This window comes from Pinus tabuliformis, chromosome 3_1 (assembly GCF_031772625.1).
Source record: "Pinus tabuliformis cultivar Carrire ecotype Pingquan chromosome 3_1, CPIR1, whole genome shotgun sequence".
Taxonomy (NCBI): Eukaryota; Viridiplantae; Streptophyta; class Pinopsida; order Pinales; family Pinaceae; genus Pinus; species Pinus tabuliformis.
Genome location: NC_142301.1, coordinates 405,793,959 through 405,802,482, shown reverse-complemented (window position 1 = coordinate 405,802,482; position 8,524 = coordinate 405,793,959). Strand labels below are relative to the sequence as shown.

The following is an 8,524-nucleotide window of genomic DNA, read 5'->3' as shown; positions in this document are numbered from 1 at the left end:
GGTGGTTTAAGGATGACCACCAACGCTGGAACGCTTAGTGCAGTTCCCAGAACTCTTCCAAAACTGGCAAGAAACTGAAGTTTTCTGCTAGAGGAAGTGATCCTAATCTGTGATGGTTTAAGGATGACCAACAACTCTGGAATGCTTAATGCAATTCCTGGAACTCTTCCAAAACTGGCAGGAAGCTGGTGTCTTCTGCTAGAGGAAGTGTTCTCAATTTTGTTCCTGGAATGCTTCCGAAACTGGCAAGAGGCTGAAGTCTTTTGCTAGAGGAAGTGTCCCAAATTTCCAACTGAAGGCATCTTCAGGCATCTTTGTCTCTGGCTACAACTCTGAAACTGGTGTGGCAGGTTGTGGCTCAGGCTCGCTTGATGTGACTTTGAAGCTTGTAGATGACCATCATTTTCCCCCCTGTCAGGTACAAGGTGAGAAGATGGAGAAAACTCAGCTGCAAGACTGTTCAATACTCTGGAACAAGTTCTGACATGTGTTTGGAATATCTTCTTGGCTGTTGATGCCCATTGCCAAGAAGCGATCCATCCAAGATGAATCTTTGTTCTTGCAGGACATTTGTTTCTGAAGCATCTGTGTGAAGAATGGCTGGTTTTATGACAGTGCTCACATGGATGAAGATCAAAACAGTGATCTTTCAGATGGCCAACTCGATCACAGTGTTGGCATTTCACGATCTGTTGTTTTTGTTGTTGTTATTGTTGTTGCTGTAGAAGAGGGGCAGAGTCTGGAACAACTGAAGCTGAACTGTCTTGAGAAGCAGGTGAACTATCATCAATGAATCCAACACTCTGAAACTGAATGGGCTTTGAGTAGTCTGGAATATGAAAGGACAAGTCCTTGTCATATCCAAGACCAGTTCTGTGCTTGTTGTGGACAAGCTATTCCCAAGGTCTGATGATGGGCTTGGGAAGTGCAGATTGAGTTTCTGCATCTGCATGTACAACTGCTGCTTTATCTGTAACATTATTAACATGCTGCTGATGGGTGGTTGTCTCAATGTTCTGAACAAAAACAGGTTCAGAATGGTGTCTATTTTGATGTAGCTCTTCTTGCTGTAGCTGTGATTCAAGCTGCTAAAAATCGATCTTTTCTTGTGCATCATGCAGGCAGGTCTGAATGTCACAAAGAGTTTCTTTGCTAACATTTACCTTCCCACCAATAGTGGAGTGTATTAGTGTATTCAGTAACTCTAATACATCATGAAATCTAGCCATTGTCTCAACAAAGAAATGAACACTCAACAAGTCTAGACAAACCCCAGCTATTGAAGATTTCAAAAAATCAGTTTGAAAAAGGCACTCAACTAATTCCAGCTAAGAATTTAGCCAATCACTAACAGATTTTTCAATTATCAAGTTTTCACTGGTAAAACTACCAAGGCTACATATTGGCACCCTTTAGATGAGAACATCATTCACGTTTACAGTTCTCTGGTTTACACATTTTGTGCTTGAGAAATTAGTCATGCCGTCAAAGACTCAAATGTACCAAATATATCAGAATATTTACACACAATGACTGTAAGCTGAACCCGTGTACTTTATTCTTTATCGCAGCAAAGTAGAACAGAATACAAATAGAACCGAAATTTCACACTGTAGAGACCAATTATAATCTTCAGAAGCTATTCTGATTTTCTTCTAGTTGCAAAGAACCATCAACACTTCTGGTATAATATTATGCCACTGTTTGTTGCTCACAGTTCCCATTCACACTATTCAACATTGAGACTTAGCTGTTAAAAATGTCGTTGAATACCGCAATACAAGTCTTTTATGTCTGCTAATCCTGGAGTGCACTAGGCCTTCAACGTGCAGGAAGATCTTGACACATTCTCTCACTTGTCAGAGAAGATTATCTCGTACACCCGGGTATCAAATCTGGACAACGTTCAAATGACTTTCTTGCACGGCTTCTTCTTGTAGAGCTTTACGCGGTCTGGAATCGATATTTACTGTGCATATATTGTTTTGCGTCGGAACACAAACCATTCATCTGGATAAAACTAAATAGGATGAGGACAATGAGGCTGGAAAACAGAATTGGACCCAAGAAACTGAAATCTTTGCCCTTCTTTGCCGCCCAGAATGTGTAACCAGTTAGTGAGAACACCACAGCTGCTGTTAATATCAATGCCTCCAGAACTATCCTTCCTTTTGTGTATGCACAGGATATGCCAACAGTGAGGCTCAGAACAACAGTAAACACTCCCAACAATGCAAGATTAACCGGATGCTTCTGATGATAGGCATAAAGAGGGCACATCAAGATTAAAGGCAAGATGGAGATGCCCAACAAGAGGCCCGGGGTTTGAACCAGGAAAAGATTGATGGGTGAATACAAAACCACGGCTGCAGCAACAATTACGGTCAAAAACAATTGCGTGCTCAAGATTGAATACATTTTCCTCAGGAAATCCCATTGCATTGCGTTGTCTTCGAGGCTGAGACTGGGATAGAGGACTCCCCCTCCGCCATAGCCCGTTTCAAGGTCGTCCGTGATGACAAAGTTTGCACATATCTTGGTAGAAACTAGATCTTTGACAACTACAGGGAGCTCGTCCACGAGTGACAAAATTTAGTTCACAGTTTATGCAAGTATAAAAAGGGCCAAGAACATGACCGAACGGATTGAGACACGGGGTTACAGGGCTTCACATCCAAACGAATTACCACCAAACGAATTGAAACACCGCAATGCTGCAACTAAACTCTCCTTTCAATACAACAACCAATCAAATGATCGTTTCAATACAGTAAAAAATGGCTCTTCATTAGAACGACCCTTTCGATGCTTCTCCATTCATCGCAAGCGCACACAAAGAGACTAAAGGTGTTTACAATACTAAAGGTGTTTGCATTAACTTTGCGAGAGACTTACTCGCATTTCTTTCCCGCTGTACTCGAGCTTCTTGGACAACTCGCTCGGCTAAAGCCAGTGTTCTCCAGGAAAATAACCGCTCCGAAATTTTAGAACGAGCGCCTCCTGCAGCACCGATATGATCTTGCTTCCCTATATAAAAGCCGGTGAACGGCCGCGGATCAGACTTTCTCTCCACACTCGCCGTTCCGGAGCCTATAATACGCCAAGAAGCATCGGAGCACTTCAAACGAAAAGAAAGCACTTAAAAGCATTTGATGTTATTTCCAAATGTATGATTCACCCGGTCAGATTTGAACACCAGAAGTCGCTGAGCTGTGGCCAGTGTCGCAAATTTCGCCGAATTTCTTTCTCCCGCCGAAATTAGCAAAATCATCAATCCCTACCGATTCCTCTTTGCACGACGGCGCCAGCTCAACTGTCAGGCCAGGTCATGAGGCTTTTGGATTGATAGCGGTTATGCTGCAACAGGGTCTTCGCTCCATTTCTATTTTCATAGTTTATTTTACCCGTTAGTAATGTGATGCTTTGAAAAGGATCAACACTCCCAAAGCAGACTACCTCAGTTTCTTTCTCAAACAACGTTTCCACCGTGAACAATATCGCTTACAGCGTAGGCACAGACGTATGAAATCCCAAACGCTTCAACGCTGACTCGGTCCTCGGCTTCCCTGTTTCGAATAACCCCTGCGTTCAAAACGGATGCGCAGAGAATTAACCAACGCATCTCTGATATGTCAGTCCAGCGACAGAGGTAAAAACACTCAAGTATACAGCCCAGAGAATGAAACACATGACAGAGAGGCAGCACTCAGATATGAGCAGCTCAGACACAGAATTATGGGTAGAGGTGCAGGACTGACGTGCACATAACAGGCCACAGAAAAACAAGTGGCTCCGATACCATGTTAAACACACATGGATAGCAAAGACAATAGGAAAGATAAATCATTCAGTACATTTTTTATTAACAGGAGATGTACATTTATAATACAATGTTGTGACTCTTGGGTTTTAGATCCCAAGGTCTCTTGGACTGCTTAGTCTTTTCGGCTTCCACACTAACCCTTTAGGATTAGGTGTCCAACATCTACACGTACAAGGTTATTGCAACTGTAATTGGAAGATATACCCTCCAGGATAGAAGGCAAGAAGGCGATTATAATGCAGCTGGACAAATATTAGTGTAAGCTCCTCAATTGTGATCTCTGCGTCGAAGTATTTATAAATTTCACCACTCCGCTAGAGATCACAGATCAACTCTGAAAATCTTTCCAAGTAAGCCCACACATCAAATACCAAAATCGAGAAACCTAGTTACGCAAAACTCATATATAAACATCGCATCTCATGGCCTGAGACAAACGCCCGGTAGAAGAATGGTTCAGGTGAACAGTCACATCGCAGAAAACTGACATGGCATGATGCCGAGTCTTCCAGCTCCCAACCGAGTCTTTCTGAGATGGTTGTGGGTTCGGTTCCCACAGACGGTGTGATTGACGGACAGGCAGGGGCGTAACAGGGTAAGTGCGGCTAGATTTCAAGGGTATACAGTGTTTCAACCTGACAGAACCATCGTTCAATTAAAAAATGTGACATCATCCAGCATCCAGCGTACAACTGTGTGTGCGGAACAGGACAACGCTAATATGAAATGCTTGGCAGTCAAGACAGTATGGAGGAGCAGCCTATTATGGACAGAGGCGTTGAGGCAGTGCTTAGGTCAGAACGACAGAGGACAACGCTCAGTGGACAGTGCTCAGACCAGTGTACAGCCCACAGTAGCAAAAAATGGAGTTACCACTATTTTGAGAACTGGCTCTGATACCATGTCAGGCCAGGCAGTAACTCCACAAAACAAAAACTGATTCGTGTTTTTCATTCAATCAGGTAGGTCTATTATATACATGAGGGAGAGACTGTTCAGTTCATCTCCTGATGACTATTCACATTTCTCAATTATTTGTTTGCAATAATTAACCCAATCACAAGGATTAGGTGTCAACAAAATTAAAACCACCTCCCGCATAATGACAAAATGGCCACTGTTCATTTTGCGCCATAATTCAAAAAGTAAACTATTTTTCCATTTAAATGTAAAATTCACCATTTTGCTTTGTTTCGCTATTTTACACAGTGAAACCTCCATAGGCCTCTGCGACCAATAAAACCATTGTTTTACCTTCTGATATGCTTTGGACTCCTTCCAATATCCTTTCAATCTCAATAAAGCCATTGACGACCTTCTCTATCACCTTTGTTTTTCTTAACAATTTATGTGTTTTATAGGTAAAAACTCTTGTTCCAGGCTTACAAAGAAAAATGTCTACATACAGTTTGAAGACAAATATGAAGATCATATCAAATAACTTTACCCTGTAACATAAAATCTAAAATGATTTACTGTTGAAAACACAATAAAAACCTGAAATGTAAAATAAAGGTAAAAAAGAACACAGTAAAGGCTACTCAGCAGGGTCAAAGGATATTCATAGAAGTTTAAAGTGTATCAGATGAAAGATCAAATGAAGGAATCAACCAGTGTAAAGGATAAAAACAATCAAGCAGCTTAAAGGGAAAAATATCAAACAACAAAGCTAGCACAACCTAAATAAAAGGAACAAATCTTAATCAGTTTTAGGATATTTTCTTAGTTTCATTATTGTATAAATATCTCTCTTCTCGAGTTGTTATGGGTTCAAGGTTCATCGTTTGTTGCTTGTTAATTCATGACCGTTCATTCTACTTTGAATCTGGTTGCACCTTTGAAGGAAAATTTTATAGACACTTGTTGTACTCTATCTTTCTGGAACCTTAATACAAAGCAGAGGATTCTGAATTTGGTTTTACACAGTTTGTGTTATCCTGTAAGTTTTTCCAGTTATCAATCATTATGTTTTTCTTCATATGCTTTTGACTTATAGAGATATCTAGGTAGGAATAATTGTGTCTAAATTTATTCCTATAAACTCCTGAAGTTATCATCTATTAAGACAATGTATTAATGAACTATCTATTTAGCTAATCCCCTCTAATCAATAAATCATCAGTATCTTTTGTAAGCTTAAGTATATTGCCTTGAATATTTGGAATGCAGTTTAGAAGGTTTTCATACTTATGATTGTTCTATTTTAGAGTCTGGAAACTGTGATAATCATATTATTTTCTATCTTCTTTTCACCACTATTTGATCTATATCACTGCATAAAGCTTTATAGAAACCCTTTGCTGAGATATTAATATTGTTGAGGAGGTAAATCCCCTCCGCGGACAGAGGCAATCCCTACTAGCCCAGACCAGGTCTAGCAACAATCATACAATGCTACAGCGAAAGTTCCTAATTGCAAATTAAATAGACTAGTGATGAGAGCCTACATGTATTCCAACGCTAGTGTTTGTAGAAGAGGTGTTGCTCCCGTTCCTTTGCTCTGGCAGATCACAATCCTCACGATCTCCACGAATAGACACATGCACATACAAGAAATGACACAAACACAAGCATAAAATCTAGCATATACAACTATATATCAGTCAGAAAGGATATAACTCATTATCATCACAAATAACAATAAGAGTGGAATCATAACCAATAGTCGTTTATTAATAATTCATCAAAGAAGAATACAACCAATGTTTTGACACTAGATTCTCCTTTGGCTGGGTGATCAGTAGCACATGTCTTGCAAAGCTTGTTGGGAATTGGGACAAGCCTCTCTCTCTTTGGTTATAAGAATCTCCTTGCTTGGATTTGGCCTTGTGGGAACTAAGAAGGCTCTTGCAGCATGAAGCTCAACAATTCTTCAATCTCTGGAATTCTGGAACTAGCCTACCAAGGGAAATGGACAAGATTTTATAGATGGAGGAAGAGGAGTTGGGATCATCCATAATAATCATGGGATTGGCCTTATCATCAAGGAAGCTTCCATGAGAGGTGGCAAACCACTTCCTCTCTATGGAAACCCGTAGCCAACCTACCCAACTCAAGATAGATTCAAATCAAGAATTTGTTAGGATGAAGCTTCCACTGTTGGTTTGTTGAAAATACCACTGATTATGGTTGGCGTGAGTGCGACTCTATTATAGAGCGCCAACTGGCGCGCCCTCTTTGGAGGATTTCCCCCATTAGCGCGAGGGCTACACTATGGAACTGCGCCAATGGAAAAAGGGTTATTTTTAGGGTTTTTCAACAGGAGATGTCTTCAGGGCAAATAAAGGTCATGTTCAAAGGAATGAAATGCAAGTGTTTGCAGGTCATATCACTTCTCATAGGTCCCGAAATGAGTCCTCCAAAATGCGGGAGAGGGGTAGCAGGGACGGTGACAAATTGTTGTGTAACAAATGCCCCCTAAAGCATGAGGCTTGAGAGAGATAGAGGGGTGAAATGCTTTACAAGAACATGCCCAACCAAAAACACTGCCACCAGAAAACCTGCGTAGGGAAGTACAACTGATATCTCAAATACATGATATGTGGTATGGGCGCAACCACCCAGTGAGGATCGATAAATAGACTCAGGCATGGTCGTAGCCATCCAGTGAATGAGTCATGTAATAATCATAATAATCCATAAAATCGCAACCTGGACTCTAACAGAAAAAATCCAGGGTCTTGCACTCCATCTCGATCCAAACAAAGTACAAGTTCAAGCATGTGAATATAGGAGTCGAAGTCGAACATGCAGGAACATCGTCTGATTACCAGCCAATAGTGAAAACTGTTAACAAACGTGAGAGGTACCACCAATAATGACAATGGCCCTCAATGTACTATAGGTACAATCTACGGTGTGCGAATCAGTGAGCTGGTGTTGAACACCCGTAGAATCATTCGATCGGAGGCCAATGATGAAAACCTCGTGTCGAATGTGAAGAACCTGCCATTGAGGCATGAGGCTCCAAGGCACTAGAAGGGAGTCTCTAGATCAACTTCCTGGATAATGCGCTGAAGTCGACAGGAAGTGACCTTGATCGAAGGTGGGCCATAGTGTTTCCCACATCATCGACACGAGACAAAGGAAGATAAGGTTGTTGTGAATCAGGATTATGTGAGTTATCAGAGGGAGGTTGTTATTTTGTAGAGGCCAACTTCTCTTGAACATATTGGCAGCACAACAGTGGACTTGGCAGTATTTGACATCAAGTGATCAGAGGTCATGGTGACAAGGCAACGAGCAGATGAGAGGTCAAACAGGATCAACCAAACCCACGGAGGCAAGTGAAAAATGAGATGAGATGTCCCCACCTAGACACGAATGCAGACAAGTGCCATGTTCAAGAGCGACATACTGCTGACACAACAATGATTGTGGTTCCATTTTCCCCACCATTTCTGGCGAGTACCCCAGTTATTTTTATCAACAAGCTTGACGGGGATAGCATATGCTTGTAAAGTGTCATTTCGACGGAATCCAATGTCATCAAGTTTTAACTAGTCTGATAGAGGAAGGACTCGGTGTCTTTTCATGTTTAGAGAGTTTGAAAAGACAGCAGAAAAGTAAATTCCAAGGGTGTCCTTTTTCGTAAAGTTGTGTCTCTCGAGCCCGAAAAGGTATAAACAATGCTCGAAAGAACTGCTCGACCATTACGATCGAGGAGTACTTTTCATGATTAGTGACTTCGACCTAAAAAAG

General features: G+C 41.3%; 1 pseudogene; it reads right to left on the bottom strand.

The window, feature by feature from the left end:
- Positions 1–1,929: 1,929 nt before the first annotated feature.
- Positions 1,930–3,622, bottom strand: LOC149187463 (BI1-like protein pseudogene; annotated as a pseudogene).
- Positions 3,623–8,524: the final 4,902 nt, after the last annotated feature.